Below are 15,697 nucleotides of genomic sequence, written 5' to 3'. Positions count from 1 at the left end.
CATCTATCCCGATTCACATTACATCTCATTCATTCACATCACATCTCATCCATTCACATCTATCCTGATTCACATCACATCACATCACATCCATTTCACATCACATCTCATCCATTCACATCTATCTCGTCATTCACATGCACGACTATTCACATCTATCCATTCATTCACATTCACATCTCATCACATTCACATCCACATCCATTTACATCACATCCACATCCACATCACATCCATTCACATCCACATTCATTTACATCACATTCTTTCACATACACATCCACATCCATTTACTTCACATCTCATCCACATTAATTTACATCACACCACATCCTATCACATCCCATTCACATCTTATCACATCCATTCACATCCTATCACATCTTATCACATCTATTTACATCCTATCACATCTAATTCCCATTTAGTAGCTTCACCGACGATGGGACTTTTTCTAAATTTTTGTCAATTTCTTGGCCTAGGTAAACGTTCTTTTTCTCGACGACTATTTCCATATTCTTTCTCAATTTCTCAAATGAATTATATTCAATATTCTTCTTTTGAATAAAAGAATTCATGAGATTTACAAAAATCAATTCTATCCATATTTCTCAATAATACTCAAAATTCCACTTTTGATAAATATTCATAAATTAAATTATACAAAAAATTCTCCTTTTTCCATTTAATTTCTTGGATCTCAATTATCATGGGAATTCCTCTTTTTGCATTTAATTAATTGCAATCCAAATGTCATGGGAATTCCTCTTTCATCATAAAACAAATTTATCTAAAATTTCTCTTTTCTTTAATAAAAATATCCATTATCCAAATATTCCAAGAATTCCACTTTTACCATTTACATGATTGAATTACAAATGTCATGGGAATTCCTCTTTTATCATTTAAATTTCTTTATGCATAAAATAAATTTATCTAAAATAAAATATCCATTAATTCCAATATGCTAAGAATTTCACTTTTCCCATTTAAATGATTGAATTCCAAATGTCATGGGAATTACTCTTTTATCATTTAAATAAATTTACCATAATTTCTCTTTTCTTAATTATTTAAATATGCATAAATCTTAATTATTTAAATATGCATAAACCTTAAAAATTAGTTTTCCATTGAATGTGATGAAAATCATTCTTTTAGCATAGGATGACCAATCCTAGAATGTGGCAGGAAGTCCTCTTTTCACGTTATGCATAAGAATGAATTATGTATCAATTTCTTAAAAATTTTGCCATAGCTCCGCTGCTATTACTGTGATAATTTTTAATATTTTTGAAAAGAATAAACTTAGTAACACAATTATGATAGTATAACTATCTTCTAAACTTAAATCCAATTTATGGATTTAAATCATAAGATTATCATAATTTTAGAAGCATAAAAGTATAAAAATCCACTTTCTTAACCTCTAACTTCACAAGCCTAGAGTTTGATTTGTGAATTGATAATTTATCAATGATAAGCATCATTTGAATAGAGGATTGGTCATAGGAATGACCATTCTTTTGTGGAGAGAGCAATAAACATAAAAAGCATCCGAATTTAAGCATAAATGTAAACTTTTCTTAATTATTCATTTTAACTCTTAAGAAAAGCTTCACAAGCCTAGAGTTTGATTTGTGAATTGAGAATTTATCAATGAGAAGCATCATTTGAATAGAGGATTGGTCATAGGAATGACCATTCTTTTGCGGAGAGAGAGATAAACATAAAAAGCATCCGAATTTTAACTCTTAAGAAAAGCTGGATTTGCATTATAAGCACTTAATTTAGAAACTTCTCAAGCTTGAGAGGGGTTGAGAAGTGAAAACATTGAGAATAGTACAGAAAAATCATGAAATTACACCTTATCTCTTGATTTTGCTTGCTTCTCTATCTTAGAAGAAGTCCCCAACCAATCAATTGGTTAGTGTGTTGAGAGGAAAGCTCCAAGGATGGTTGAAGAGAGAGAGAAGCTCCACTCTCTCCAAAAGTAGAGGATTTTTAAGGGATAATAGAAAATATCATTATTTTAATGTAATACTGGCATGGTATAGTTAACAGACTATAGTTAACAGACGAGAATACAAAAGAATGAGGGTCTATTTATAGGTGAGGGAGGCCACTAACTGAGAATTTTAATGTAATACTGGCATGGTATAGTTAACAGACGAGAATACAAAAGAATGAGGGTCTATTTATAGGTGAGGGAGGCCACTAACTGAGTCCAAATAAGTTCTAGAATTTTCCAGCTTCAGTTTAGCTGAATTCAGTTTAGCTGAATTTGGACAAGATTTGGATCAGTTTGGCTTCCTTTTTTATTTGGTTTGATCCAAGAGAGAGGAGAGATGAAAATATCTTAATATTTTTTATTTAAAAACTCATTCACATGTGTGAAATAGGCATCTCCTTAAAGTCTCCACCCCTCCTTATCAAGGTGTTAAAAATGTATCATTATACCAAAATATCTCATTTTTTAGTAATATCGCATAGTTTTTAACTAATTACTCATTTTTGGGTATTTTTTTTTATTCTTTGGATTTATGTCATGCCCACACTTGGAGTGATCCAATTGTTCCATAGGAACCTTAATTGGACCATAATCCAAAATTTTCAAAAAATCTTGACCCTTAGGCTAAGGTCCTTTATACACATTTTCAATTAATTCCAAATGCACATTGGAAAGTTCTTTTTGAATTTTTGTTTCAGGGGAAACCATTTTTTTGGACACTAGGAGGATTTTTATATCAAAACATATCTCAATTTTGGATTACCTCTCTCTAGATATTTTTTCTCTCTCCAAGTTAAAACATGGTAAAACAAGATCTTTCTTTTATTCCAGAGAGGGAAATAATTTCAAGAACAGAAGGGGAGGTTCTTACTCCTTTACACCTCAAAAGTTGGAGGGAGGAATCTTACAGACTTTCTAACTCATTAGGTATGGACTTTAGCATCTTCTTGTCATACAATATCTCTATCTTCATATACCACCATTCAAGAAATTGTCTCATGGGATTAGCATCATGTATTCCACCTCCATGAGTTGTTGCCTTTTGAAATCTACATTGGACTTGCCAATGTGATTGCTCCATGCCTTGTGTAGATCATATTGCCAAATTATGGTTCTTGATCCTTCAAGATATGTTACATTCCCAATCAACATATGCATACTCAAAACATTGAGCATCACTGGGGGTGTGAAAGACTTGCTCACCTCCTGCAAACACTTTATGGTTATGTTCTTAGAGACTAATTTAAATTTGGAAGATTGGAGTGCATACTTTACCATTCCTTTTTTGACTACTTTTGAAATTTCCATATCGACTTCATCATCTGGATTGGTAAACATTCGTCCAATGTTCTTGCATGATCTGATTTGACGCTTCCATTGACCACCTCCAATGACCTATTTATCAATTGATTTTAGATGTTTCACATGGTCATGTGGCCCTAATGGAGTCAACTTCTCTAGCATAGTTTGTATCTTTCTATTCCTTTTTTCTAAACTTTTAACATTAATAGACAATTCAGCATTTTCTATTTGAACAACATGCACTACATCCTGCAATTTATTACTACACATAGTTTCCTTCTCAATCAACGCATTTGAGAGCTACATAATCCTTGATTCCTTGTTTTTTAGTAGGGGCTGAGTAGATGCATAAACACTATATATTTGGTTGAGAAGTCTTTTTGTGTATCCTAGCAAACCAGCATGACCCTCACATATACATACTTAATGAGAGATGTTAATCCTGAAATTTGAGGAGGTTGTTAAGTAAGAGGATCAAGTGGATATATTGGTCCCTCTACCCAAAGATCAACATGTTTTTTACGTGTATCTCTTTGATGTTGCATCATTGTTTGTTGCACATTTGCTTCTTTCCTCTTATGTAAAGGTGCATACTCAACATCTAATTGAAAGTGTATATCTCTTTTCATGTACCTTCCTACATCCTGTATTGAAAATATACAGAAAATTAACCAAAAAACTTATAATACAAAAATTTAATCATTGAATCTTAATTAAAAAACATGACATTAATTCTTAAATAGCAAACTAGATAAATATAACATATTAAAAGTTAAATTAACATAGTAAACCATAACAATAGCAATAACAACATATTAAATCATAATATTAAGCACACCAATTCAAGCATAACATAAAGATTAACTATAAAACATTTTAAGAAATTTAATATAACAATTTACATAACATTGAATCATGTCAAATAAAGTAGAGTAAAATATTAAACTTAAATGTTGTACCATTACATTAAACATTAATTGAAAAGAAAACTATATTAGAAAACCATAAGAAGATATTAAAACAAAAAAATGACCAAATCTCCATAGCTTTCTTCTCCTTTGAAGTTGCAACACAGTGGGTATCTCTGAATAGAAAGCTTAATGAAGGGAAAGCTAAGTTTTTGGTTCCAACCAAATGGCACCAAAAAATCAACACACCCTTCATCATCAATCTTGATTTGTACATCATGTTTTGTAATCAGTCTCATGCTTGAGAAGATTAGTGCCATAAATGTGGGAATGGAGTTTAAAAATATACACGCAAGGTACATAATTTGAAGGCCTTACACAGAGATTCGAATTTCTCCATTAAAAAGCATGGAAACTCAAAGCAATACCCTAATCCCTCATATCTCTACAAAAAAGAACCCTAAAAAAATAATGGTTAAGTAAAACAATATAGACTAAGTCTTGAAGTAAAAAAAAGACTTGTAAACAAAATAGAAATTGGGAAAAATCTACAGACACGCTCTTTAGGACATAATGTAGGCATGGAAAATGTACAAACACGCTCTTTAGGACCTAATCTACGCTCTTTAGGACCTAATCTAGGCATGGATTCGACATGTAGATATATGAAATTTCTTAATGGAAATGTAAAAAGAGCTTAAATCTATTAAATCTCATGGAATTTGAGATGAGAAAGCTAGGAGGTTAATCCAGAGAGTCACATCAACAAGCTGCACTTTTAAGTTCAAATAAAAAAACACTTTTTGTTATCTTCAAAATCTAGTCCCAATTTTAGACAAAGATACTGTCTGAATAAAAAAATAGGTGAATCTATTATAATATAACCAAAACATGATCTTTTAGATCCTAAAAGAAGAGAGAGAGAGAGAGAGAGAGAGAGAGAGAGAGAGAGAGAGAGAGAGAGAGAGAGAGAGAGAGAGAGAGAGAGAGAGATAATATTTTATAGTTCTTTTTGCACTCTTTCTTGATTCATGGAAGAGAGAGAGAGAGCCCTTACAGGGCCCCTTTTTGAGTCCATATTTCTCCTAATCATCTCCTGGTTAACTGTTCATAAAATAATTTATCATTGTCTGATTGATTCTTTCTATTGCTTATTAACATGGTTCTAGGCATTAGTTCTCCTATTACTCCTTGCTCTCCATAAGCCTACACTCCTCGCTTGGTGCACCTTCTCTCAATGATATGATGATGAATCCATCATCGCTGTGCATGTATGATACAGGTGCTATTGTCTTGATGTGTATGTGTAAAGTATAGTTTAACTACTATATCCTCAAGAAGTTATAGGATGAGGTATCCATCGAGGATGATGCAGGAGTTGTTACCTTGACATGTATACAGTGTCAACTTGTGTTGGTATAGTTTAGTCATGATATCCTCATGAAGTGGAAGGGCCAACCTAAGGAGAAGAAGAATTACATCCTTGACAAATTCTATTAAGAGTTCTCGAAGCCCAACAAAGATGTCGAGTTTCATAGAGAGTGGATACTCAAGAGGATGGCAATTACAATGAGCCATTGAAGGTAAGAAGTGCAAGACGCAATTAAAGAGGGAAAAAAAATACCCTGTATATTGATACAAATTATTGGAGGAAAGCCAGGGATGAGATAATTGACACCCCTGATAAGTATAAGCAATAACAGGAGGAAGGTAGGGCATATCCTAAAGTTCGGAGTCTTCTCATCTCGACAGTGGGACATGCTTCTGTGCATCCTTCATAAGTGAATCCCTCAAAAGTCACTTCACGTGTTTATACATAGACTTGTACCATATATGCACATTTACCTTTCATGAATATGTGTAGAAGGAAGGAGCTAGATGTTCCTATATGCAATAAAAGTGCAGCTATGCATGAAGACACATAACAACTACATTGCTTGAGAAGTTGGATGACTATGCATGGAGGCTTAGAAGAACTGCATTACTTGTTCAAAAGTTAGAACGAGAATGTCATCAAATTAATTGGTCCCATGTTGTCAAGTACGTAAGTGTAATGATCTACTAATTAAGATTGCAAGCATGTAACTTATGGTTTGGTAGCATCTACTTATGCATGGGAATCTAGAAGAGGCTTGTAAATGACAAGGAAGGAGAAGGAGACAATGGGAATGATGATGATGAGTAGATAGCAGGGATTTCATTAATGTCTTCACAATTTCGTGATCACGTTAACAAAACCTATTGTTAACATATTAAAACTTGTGATCACATTGTATATTCACATGACCTGAGCAATGACCTGCCAGAACCCACTAGTCCCGTAACACCTCCGGGCTTTTGGTTTTCCCGACGGGCCCGCCGGGAAAACTAATTATCCCGGCGGGCCCGCCGGGAAAAAGAAAGAACACTGACGGGGTACTATTCTGTATATAAACACTGCCCGACACCCATCGTACAACTTTTGGGGAGATAGTCCTTGTTTTGGGGGCGTGATATCTCTCCTCAAAGTACTTGTAGAGCTCTCGAGTTGCTAGAAGTCTCCTCTTGGGAAGAACGCCCTTATCTTAGGGACTGTCGTCTTTCCTTGTAGGCACTCCTAAGGCTATTGAGCCACTCGTCCTTAGTTCTTTGAACTGGGGGCAGGGTGTGGTTCGTAGCTAATACTTGCAGAGATTTAGGGACAAATTTGGAGTCATTCAGCTTTGCATTTGAGCCACGTACGTAATCTACCTCATTATGCTTTATGAATGGTTTGATGGAGCCAAGAGTCCTGCTTAGGGGCTTGTATTGGTTCTTGATACTTGATATAGTTTAGAGTAGACAAGGGTCTATTGTCCTATACTAGAGTATTGGGCAAGCATAGATCTTTGATTTTCTTTGTGAATGTTAGAGAAGGTCTATTGTCCTATACTAGAGTATTGGGCAAGCATAGATCTTTGATTGTGTAAAGTATCCTTAATTGGGTACAAAAGGCATCCTTCATTGGGGGTGCAATGTGCATGATAGTTTCGAAGTAGTTTTGTAGTAAGACTTTGCAAGATAGTTTGAAGTAGTTTTGTGTTATGTGATGATCTTTTGTATTTGTCAAGATAGTTTCGAGGTATTTTGTCTGCTAATGTATGTTTTGTAATACGTGAGTGATTTGTTGTTTTTTCATTTGTGTATTCATTGTTATATGCTTGGTTGAATAGGTTATTTGTTGAGATGGAGGACAATGTTGGATCTAGTGATACCTCCAATAGAGTCCAAATTTCAAATAGCAGGAAAAAAAAGGCACTTGGGATAGAGTGGCAATATGCAATTAACGTTGGTGATCGATTCATAGATTGGGAGTGTAAGCTATGCCATGTAGTAAAATCAGGTGGGGCACCTCGACTAAGAGAACACTTTTTAGGCGGACCGAAGAAAAAGTCATGTACCCACCCCTCTGCACCTATAGTGGCATAAGAGAAGAAATTCAAAAGAAAGATTCAAGAAAACATGACACTCCTACCGTTAATGTATCAAGGCAGCAAGAAAACTGTTGTTCTAATCATCAAACTCCCGCTACATCGCCTACTTATACCCCGAACGGCAATGTGCAACCAGAAAGTAATCTACCCACCAGTGCATCTTCTTGCAAGCAAAACTTTGACATAGGAAATATACCCATGCGTCAAACTTCATTGCTTGCAAGAAAGCCTACGTCAAGGTCGACTCGATGATGCACAACTCGCCCTTGCTGAAGCGATTTACTTTTCTGGGACGGCTCAACTAGGGTGTGCGCAGCTTAGAATGAGAAAGAGAAGAACATGCTTGCATATAATTCAAAAAACTTTGCATGCCTCATTGACATGTTATTAACAAAAAAAAAATTGTGATCACGTGAATATAAAATCATTGATTATAATTGAAACATGTTGTATATCCTATTTAGAATAGGCTTCAAGCACAATACTACAAGCATAAATGCATATGTCACGTCATGCACTCTTATTCTCCATTTATTAGTTATATAAGATATTTGTATATCTACAATCTCTTCACAACCATCACCATACTAACTAACCATTATATCAATTTTCAGGACATAACTATATTTTGTATTTAACATCACTAAAAGAAAAATTGTTTCTCATTTAAAAAATGTAGCAAAAATATTTAGGCAGGATTTTAACAAGCGTGCTTTGCATCATTCTTATGAATTGGGAAACTTAAGCATCAATACATAAGTAATAGAACTAGATAAGAAGCTAGATACATTTTTTGCCACTCAAAAAGCTAAGGTATAAACTTGCCATTGTTGAGTCACTTTATGCTTTGCATCATTCTTATGAATTGAGAAATTAAAGCATCAACGTGCACAAGTAATAGAACTAGATAAGAAACTAGATACATGTTTTGCCATTCAAAAAGCTAAGGTAGAAGCTTACCATTGTTGAGTCACCTTATATTTTAACACTTAAAGCTAGCTAGAATGGAGCTCCTTTGTCTATTTTGTAGATGTGTACTTTAAGGGTCAAGGTCTTATTGTCAATCATCTCAAAGACGCAAATATCGCCTTCTTGAATCGATGATCAATGCAATAGCGTTTCCATCCCTCCTCAAGTGTTACTCCCTCCTCAAGTGTTACTCTTGTGCGTGAATAAGACGAATGAACTATCCACTTTCCTTTAGAGGCATCAACAAGAGAGACAATGCATGGTCCCTTGGGCATGTGTTTGGCGAACTCACGGGGGATGTCCTACAAAAGGAGGACACAAACATTAGAAAAATGAAAACATAAACACTAGAGACAATGAACTACAGGAAGGTAAAAGGATTGATCGTGTAGCCCAAATGAAGAGAGAAGAAAGGCTACTTACAATGATGAAGGGCTTTCTGACGTTAGAAGCCTTTAGTTTTATGTAGCATAGGGGATGTCTTTTTGAGATGATGGGTGCCGTTGCCAACTCCGAGCTTTGAGCAACTTCTACACCTTCCTCCTTATGGGCGCTTGGATGGGAGGGTGGTCGTTTTTCTCTTGAGTTGTATTTTGCATTATGGGCTGTTGTTGGATTGGAGAGTCGTGCTGGTCCTCTTAAGTTGTATATTGACGGCCGCATGCAGGTGGTGGCGTTATGAGGGGGTCACTTGATCTGCACTAAGATTCGATGCTGGCTCACTATCTTCATCTTCACGATATCCCCCACTTGGAGCTTGTAGTAGCGGGCAAACTTTTTCCATCCTTTGCAAATGAAGCTCCCACTGCTCGGATGTTTTAGCCCTACATTCCACACCTGCTCGGTCTCTTCCTCCAACTCAATGTCTCCGCCCATACCCAGATCCAGGCAAGCTTTAGTGACAGAGAGCTGCAACCGCTGTAAGACATCAAACAGCACGACCTTAATGCAAGCAAAATGGAAGTGGGAAAACTAGTCTGCAAAAATGGCAGCCGGAGGGTTTACCAAATAGGGCGCATTGTGAGACCCTCTTCTTGTGTCTGTTTAAGTCAACACTTTTTCGAAACAGTAAGGAAATTCTCTCTTCTTTCCCGTAGAAGTTTGACACAACTTACCGACCAGAGACGGTGGCTTGTCAACGACAGTTGGGGGAAATTCAACATCCGCCATCGTCATCGCCGCGCACACAACTTTGGCTGGTTCAATTCAATGAGAAACTTCGCTCTTGTAAAAGGAAAGCCCACTCGAGTCTCGCACATCAGTAGGGGGCCCTAAAGTGGACAGTACTGGGAATGAGCTCTGTGGGCTTCCCAATGTGCATGGTAGCCCTTTGTATAGAGACAACTCAACTAAAACCTAAGCCTGACAATGTGATGTAGTAACTGCACAGGCGCACACACTGAAATTTGAAGCCTCCACAGGGCATCAAAGCCCTTTAAACCTTAAAACCCACATGTGACATCACAGAAGAACCCCATAACCCATTGCAGGCTTAGCCTTGAGTGGGAACATGGTCAACACTCCATGGGCAATGGGCATTGCCGCCCGGGCATAAATAATCATTCGATCTAGATATTCGTCAATGAAAAGATCTTGCGAGACATTTCGACAACCTGCATGCTGTTCTTGTAGCTTCGCGGGCTGTCAGGCCATGTGCAAGGGCCTTCATTCGCTCATATGCCTTCTTGGCTAACTCTTGATGCTCGTTTGCTTGCGCCTCTGCCATATCTGCATGAACATAAATGACTTTAGGATTTTAATGAACTGTAAAGATCAACGTAAGATAAATTGACCATTACTCTCAAAAACTTAAAGTTAAACACCACGAGACGAGATATGTATTGCAAAGACTCAATGAGAAATATCCACTTGACTCCAAAAATACTTCAAACAATGCGCGCACATCAAATTTTGAAGAGAAAACATAAACTTAGACACCATAAGAGGAGAGAGATATTGCAAAGACTCAATGAGATAATATTTCAAACAATGGACACATCAAATTTTGAAGAGAGAAACAAAATGCCATTCCTGAAACTTAATCTCCTGATACTGTATCATTACAAAATTGGGGTGAATGACACCGATGGCTCTACAAGAGGACGTTGTGCCCTCGTTGGGTCAGTATTTAGTGATCTAAAAAATTCAACTACTTGCAAAATTGATTTTCGCTCATCGCGATTAGGCAGAAACATCCAATTTTTGACTCTATGAATAATAGTATCCATGGTAACTTTATCATAGGAACTATTATCCATCCACAACTCTTGTACTTTCTGCCAAAAGTCATATAAAGTTTGTAATAAATATCCCAAGGCAAGAACATCAGATGCAGGAGTGTATGCATCTGCCAAAAACGGATCATAAAGCTCCGGGGCTATCCACGGCCGTTTATTTCGCTCTCTGTCTGCGTAGGAGACCGCCTGTGTCACCTTCTCAGGGTTCTTGTCTGCTTCAAATACAAAATTGAGAGACACCCGTTTTTTGGGCGCTCTCAGCAGTAACCCCCAATCGATAATACCTATGCGTGGCTTCAACTCTTTTGTAAAATCCAACACTACATTGAATGGATGTAGGTCGGTATGTACAATTCCTGCCAGATGTGCTGCCGCTAGGCCTTCCACCCAGGGCATGCATAATATGTGGCATGGTTATTACTATTTGTTTTATTTTAGAAAGTTCTAGATGACTTAAAGGAATATTATCATGTGGGGGTTGTCTCCATCCTCGATCCAAACGGAAAATTGCTCTGGTGAACTCACTGAATCTGAAGGGAACCTTCAGAAGAGTATCACCAAGAGAGCCGCCATTATAGTACGGGAAAATAGTGATCCAAGGAGTTTCTTTTGTAAAGGCAATACACCTGACAATCGATGGGTGTAGAACTTGCATGCCCTGCTCTGTCTGGAAGCTCTCGAACTTGGCGCTGCCTTCTCCTTTGTAGTGCTTTCCGTAAAAAGTAATGTGCTCTGGTAAAAATAATATACCTTTAACTGTATACTCTTTTACTGTGCCAAAAACACCAGAGCCAATTGTTCGCCCTTCGAACAGAGCCTCGTGCGGGATGCCAATGAGATGTGTGCACATAGAATTGTAGATGGTACGATTAATGACACCTGTACCACTTGCATCTGCCTGGTTGGACGTTGCAGCGACGTCCTGGGCAATGCGCACTCCTTTGGGGAGGGACTCTGCATCCAACGCCTTCATGCGCTTGCTCTTGGCTCTTTGCTCGCTCCATACAACGTCCCATAACTGTAGACGTTCCATGAAATACTCATGTCCCGTTAGCAACCAAGTATCGCATGGATCAAACACAATAAAAACAATACAAGTCAAATCAAACAAATTAACGACATTTTTTCGACCGCGTTAACGATCATATGCCGTAATATGCAAGCAAATTTACGACATTTTTTCAACCACGTTAACGATCAAATGCTGCAATATGCAAAAAACAATTTATGCACTAGCGGACGACACCAACTTGCCGCGTTAACGACAAAATGCCGCCCGATTCTATGGAAATACGAATAGGATACGAACATACACTGGCCGCGTTACCGACCATATGTCCGCATTTGACAAAGGGAAGGGAAGGGAAGGTGACATCTCCACAACGATACTATGCTTACCGCGTTACCGACGACTAGTACCGCTACGGCGTGCCATACTTACCATAGGACACAGACTAGCCGCGTTACCGACTAAGTGCCCCATGGTAAGCACCATTCCGAAGAATGGCCTTACACACACACCTGTTGTGTGGCGGACCACCCACATCCTGCCGCGCATTGCGACAATGGGCGGCTTCCTGCACGAACACACACCCACACACACATCCCTCGTGTGACGGACCACCCACATCCTGCCGCGCATTGCGACAGTGGGCGGCTGCCCGCACGAACACACACCCACATACACACACACACACACACACACACAAGTTTCATTACCTGTGTATGCTGTCAGCAATGAACTCCCAAAGGGCCCCCCAGGCCCATATATATAGGAAATTGTACCCCGCTGGGCTGGATACGACCCCGCCGGGATCCGCCGGGGTTTAGGTTTCCCCGGCGGGACCGCCGGGTATAGCAAAAGCCCGGCGGGATTTTATCCGGTTACCACTTGCCACCGGCTTTTTTGAGAACATGTTAACACATGTTATTAACAAAAAATAATTTGTGATCACGTGAATATAAAATCATTGGTAGATAGGCCACTGTATAATATGTAGGTTTTTTTTTAAACTCATGACTTTCATAAGAGCTTGGCTATAAATTTTTGTAAGTCTTACTCCAATGTTTTGTAGCACAATAGACTGTGCACCACTCATTTATATCAATGTAACTGATGTTAATAATGCGAATCTTAATATCAATCTATAATAGAGCCGGTATAAGCATCAATAATTTACCATAGTTAGTATAAGAATTGGTATATCTCATTTACCAACACCTATATGGACACTATTATCAGTGCTTATGCATATCCTGATGCTTATTCATACTTTTCCATACCGATGCTTTTTACTGAACATGGGAGGAAAAAATCCTTAGGTCTAAGATATTAATATGGGCATCGATATGGGGTCATTCATTTGTAGTAGCAGTTAATATACTGTGCATTAGAGAGCATAATTCTATGCATAAGACTATACACGACTCTATGTGTAGTCTTATGTATAGATTGTATTGCATAGACTCTATCGCGTAGTTATATATATAGAGTTTATAAAACATCTTATGCACAAGACTCTATGCTCCAAGTCTATGCTGCAAAGATTCTATACATAAGATTCCATACATAGAGTCTATTGCATGGTCTTACGCATAGAGTCTGAGCATAGGCTACACACACACAAAATACTTCAAGGTTATTTTAGAATTATTTTTAATAAACATAAGAACATGATATTCTTTCTTCAATCACTTTTTGGGAGGTTTATGTACGTGTAACGAAGTAGATTTGGTGTCACGTGCACATGGGGGATGGAGCCTAGCCCCATCCCCCATGTGTATGTGTGACACCATATCTACTTCATTACACGTACGAGATATTTTGGTATTCGCCATGGTATTTAGACTCTTGCATGGTTGATTTTCAGGGTAAATATTCTTAATATTGAAGTATATGTTTTCCTATGTCGATGGGTAGATGTTTGAGAGTTAGAGATTAAACATGGGCTCACAATGTTAGTGATATATATATATATATATATATATCCCATAGAAATATGATAAAAATTACGACACAAGAGTGAGAGAGATTTATCGTCTGTGAGTTGTACAATACTCTTAGTAGATATTTAGGTACTTTCAAAGTAGCCTTTTTGGTTGTCAAATTGCTCTTGGGAATTAAAGACGAGGTTTTCTCCAGTGTTCCAAAAAAAACCCGCAAACATTAACAACAAAACTATAAATATTTGGAGTTCACTTGTAAAAATTAAATTTGTAATTTTTAAAAACCACATTATTTGAGACCTAAGTGAATCTTGTACAAGAATAGCTAAGTTCAAGGTTTTTCATAACACAAAATTTAACTACAAAGGTTGTACATTGTATAATATTTTTAAAAGAGGGTTTTTTAACATTTGATATTATCTTTAATACCCGTTTGGTAGCTCAACAAGACATAAATATCATATCTTGTGAATGAGAGTGGTGTTTTAGCATTTTTCTTCTAAGGCATGTCTTCACGAATGTGGCAACCTTAGAGAATCATTAAAAAGATAAAAAATAAACTTAAATATAATTGATAAATCATCATAATAGAGGTATAGCTAGCATTATAATCTAAACAGGTTACAAATTTACAAATTAGGTTTCTACATGCAAGAGAAAAATGCTCTCGACTCCTTATAAATTTATCCTAAACCTTACATAGTATTTAAGAGATGACACATAGATTTCTCATGAAAAATAATTATTACATTAATGATTAATTAAATTAAATTTCCTTCTTAGAATCTCTTTTTCGTTGTTGAGTCTTTGACACCCAAAATATGATAATAGTGTGAGCTTATATAATGATTTACTTTAGTTATACTAAAAAATCAATGTCTCCACTAAAGTAATCAGTCAAGAGTTCATATCTAAACATTTCAATTTAGTTAGAAAACAAGATGATGGTCTCAACTTTTGAAACTACATTGATAAAAAAATAGTGTATATTAATCCTTGCTTATATTTGAGTCATCTAGTGAGAAACTTATGAAAATAATGTTTACTATTATAAGTTTTTTTTAAATGCATGAAGTATTCTCTTATTCTATAGTAATGAATATGGTTCAGAATTTGTAAACTTTTGTTTAAAGGATAGGTGTATATGTGATTGGCTCTCGCAAAATGTACCAACAAAGCATAACACTATTACAGAACATGTGTGCAAGATCTGGTCCTAGTCTATGATTGTTTGATTAGCTATAAAAATATGTAAAGTTAATTTTAATTAGAGATTTTATTAAGACCTTAGAGGTTTTTAAGACCAAAATTTTAGAGTTCTAATAATTGATTTGTGAGTCTAAGATTAATTGTATTACACCGTAGATATGTTTGTGAAGCAATGCACAGCCAAAAACTTTAAAAAGCAATGAGAAATTAGATAATTAAATACTTAATCCAAAAATACTCAAAATATCTTTGCATTATGGCGATAATTTGGCCTATGAATTCTTATGGAATTAAAAATCCTAGGGGTAACCAATGTGATCCCAAAAAATCTCAATTTGCCTTCACTATGTACCTGATGATATGAAAAAAGGAAACCTTTGATTTTCACTATCCATGTGTTCCAAATAACTCCCTAAAGTTGATTAGTAATGAGGACATAAATATGTCTACAAACACATTTTGTCCTATTACCAAACTAGTGTTAAGGGTTTAAGGATTCCTAGTTCATATCCTTAGTACTTAATTTTTTGTTAATTATCATTCAAGGGTCGAGTCTTGCCAAAGATCATACATGCAGCATTCATTGTTGTTCCCAAGGGGGTATGGGCTAATATGATCCCTACTCATCAGGGGAACCCTTTCTCAAAACCCTAGATAATTGTT

This window comes from Cibotium barometz, chromosome 20, assembly GCF_041138505.1.
Source record: "Cibotium barometz isolate CiBa-2024 chromosome 20, ASM4113850v1, whole genome shotgun sequence".
In the NCBI taxonomy this organism is placed as follows: Eukaryota; Viridiplantae; Streptophyta; class Polypodiopsida; order Cyatheales; family Cibotiaceae; genus Cibotium; species Cibotium barometz.
Note: the sequence above shows the minus strand (reverse complement) of the source record.